Consider the following 3349-nt stretch of genomic DNA (forward strand, 5'->3'; position numbering starts at 1 on the left):
TGTAAGTTGATTTTTCCTTTTTTTCCTTTAAAGTTGAATTAAAAAAAAAAAAAAACCAAGCTCAGATGAACGCAATGGTTCGTTTCGGCAGATTATCTGCTTCGTCGGAAGCTAAGACATCAGCCGGCTCAGAAATTCGGATTAAACTGTGAAGTTTAATTCGGATTAAACTGTGAAGAAAAACTAGTGTTTACCTTTTGTTTTTGGTTGAACAAATATTTCGATGAAAGAGCAAAATAAGGCCAGCCCATTGTAGCATTTTGGGAAACCAACAGCAGCTCCACCGGCGGAAATTCGGACGGTCAGGTTTTGTTCGCTAAAAAAACTTTCCGCGATTTTAATTTTTACCAAAGATTTATTTTCACCTAAAGAATTCGAACACTGAGATCAAACTGCGTTAGCTTGCACACATTTATCTTTAAAAGGGCCAAAATAGTTATCTGGAAATACTGGACAAAACGTTTTGAGCACTTTTGTTGAAATGTTCTCGTTGGATGTTCCTGAAAGATGTGCCAAATCTTCTTACTTTAAGTTACTCTACTTTACTCTCTTCTTACTTTACTCTTTTTACTTTGCTTCACTCTTTCTCATACTTATATCTATAAGAAACAATTTTATTGCGATGCTTTCTTACAAATAACAAAGAAAAAAGGCAACCTGTATTTTACACAACGAAGTATAAGTAGAATGAAGAGTCTCAGGATCCACAATTTGTTTCTTTACTTGATTTATTAGAACTATAGAACCGTGGATTTGGATTCATATAATGCCAAATAAACAACCACTTTGATAAGTGACTTTGATAGACGTTCTTATATCCAGATATATGGAACCCTTTTAGTTACCGTTAGGTAGGAGCGTTCATTTCAAGAGAAGATGGCAAGCTACAGTTTACTGAGATGGCAGCCAACTCGCGTGAAAGGGCATGTTTCTGTGATTAATCCCCACGTGCATTTTGCCAAGGTAAGAATTAGTCATTCAAGATTGTCTTGTTGATTGGCGACTGGTTGATTTTTTTGTTTTTTTCAAGTAAGTAAAATCAATTATCGTACCGAATGTAAGTTGTTTTCCTTAGAATTTGGGTGGTCCAGTTACCAAATACGCAATATGTTTACTAGCGCCCAGCGATTTTCTTGAAAACTGAAAAATAACTCGGGAGTGAATGGGTTAACACTTTATGAAATCAGAAATTTTTCGCTCTTGTGCATGAGAGAAAAATCATTAAAACATTGCGCCACCTAATTGTAACCAATTCGCTGAAACTAAGTTGCCTGATGAGTATCTCTGAATTTCCTTTCTTTTCTTCACATTACGGAAGCGTTTCAAAATGCAATATAAACTATCCCGGGTATGAGATCAAACCAGATAAAATATCGGAGAAAACAACCATACACTGTGGTTAGTCAACTGGAAAATTCAGTCAAGCTTCAGCGTCTAAAGATTTCATTTTCGTCGAAAGAGCTGCGATCCTCTCAAAGACGTGAGACTACATATCCTGACACACTTCAACTCGCGCAGCTTAGTTGATCTGTGAGCCTTCTGAAGACCATCGTCAGTGAGCTTTTTGGTGCTCAACTTAATAGCTTTTATTTTACCTGTTGAAAACGTAAAGATTTTTTCTACCGGTTTTTCGAAATGATACATTCATAAACATACAGACATGAACTTTACTTCGATTTGCCTAAGATAAGTCAGTGTCCTTTTTCTTAATGATTTTCGAGAGAGCTTTTCTAACGCCTGCTATTTGCAGCAATGCCTTCGACTTGACCGTAAAGGGTTCTCGACCCAAAGCAGCGTCCAAAGTCCAAGGTCCCATTAGAACGTTTACGAAGGACTGAACATCGTGGCTAGATGATAGACTGCTGCATGCTGTAGGTCTTACCACTGTAATATCACCTTGATTAAACTTATTTTTACTGATTTGAAGATCTTTGAAAGGCAAGGGTCAAGCTTTGCCGTTTGTCCAAAACCCACAAAACATCTTTGGGCCCCGAATGAATCTTGTGCACTCGGCATAGTAAAAAATCTGGCCTCAACTGAAGTTTTATTGTTTTTTGAAACCGCTAAATCATTTTTAAATGAAATATTAAGAGTGAAGTTTCGAAGAGTCTACATGTCATTATTTTCAATGCAATTGTGGGAATTGTCGAGTTTGACCGTTGATACTGTAAAAATACCAACAACACAGAGGAGCTGTTAGACTGTGCGCAAAACTATCTTTTATATCTTTGTAATTCAATTTAAAGTTGCAGTAGTTTTAATTTGCCATAGTTGGTAATATGAGCTCCTTTCTCGTGAGAATGCTCAACTTCTCCCTAAGTTAGATCTGCCTGACTTTATACTTTTATCGCTCTCTTTTCCCTTAAAATGGTTGTCAAAATCTTTTGTTATTAGAAGTCTAAAACCCTTCCACGCGATAATTTTAAGAACTGAAACTTAAGACGAGTTTACCCTGAAACTACCGATGAATCGTAGCTCAAAAATCGATTTGAACAAATTCCCCTCAGGGGGCTCGAAATGTTGTCGGGGCTGACCCGAGACGCACCCCGCTAACCACTAACAGACGAAAATGGGGGCCAACTGAACAAGCAAAGAACGTTCTTAGCATTCTTAACGTTTTTGTCAAAAAGTTTTTTCTGTTTTTCATTTATTTACAGGGAAAGGAAAACTTGTACGAAACATTGATTAAGAACTGAATGTAATATCTCAGAACTTACTACTAAAAAAATTAAACAAATGATTTTACGAAGTTTTTCCCGTCTCGGTAGACAATACTACCGCTAACACTCGTATCTTCAGAAAAAAACTATGTCAGTATTTTGCGAATGAAATTCCAAGCTTTGACGGATTCCCTGTTATGCTTTGTTGTACGTGCTCGTACTTATGGATTGTGACATACTCGTGACGCTCTTGCTATGGCTCAGTTAAGTTGTGTTACCTTATGATAGATCGCGTTTCAATGTTGTGTGATGGCTTGTGTTATCCTGACCTTGGGATGTTTGACGTTGTGATGTCTGATCAGATTTTTTGCTTCCCTTTGACATTTTCCTCTCTTACGAAACCAAATTCGGGTCAAGTTTATGTCACGAGTAGTGAAGTTCGATTGAGAATAATTATTTCACTTTATTGTAATCTATTCCCTCGTTTTGCGTGATTTTTTCCTTTGTAATACGTGAATTCGTTTTGGACATTTGTGGGATTCGCTTCAGTGTGACACGAGCCTGACTCGTGACTTTTTCATTGACTGGCGAGCTTAGTTTTGGCAGTCGTGACTTGCCTTTCGTTTCGATCAAATTCCATCCTGTGATGACTAATGAAAGGCTTGTGATACCTTCGTGATTTCTTATGA

Source organism: Pavona decussata, unplaced genomic scaffold (assembly GCF_977016875.1).
Source record: "Pavona decussata unplaced genomic scaffold, jaPavDecu1.1 SCAFFOLD_137, whole genome shotgun sequence".
NCBI lineage: Eukaryota > Metazoa > Cnidaria > Anthozoa > Scleractinia > Agariciidae > Pavona > Pavona decussata.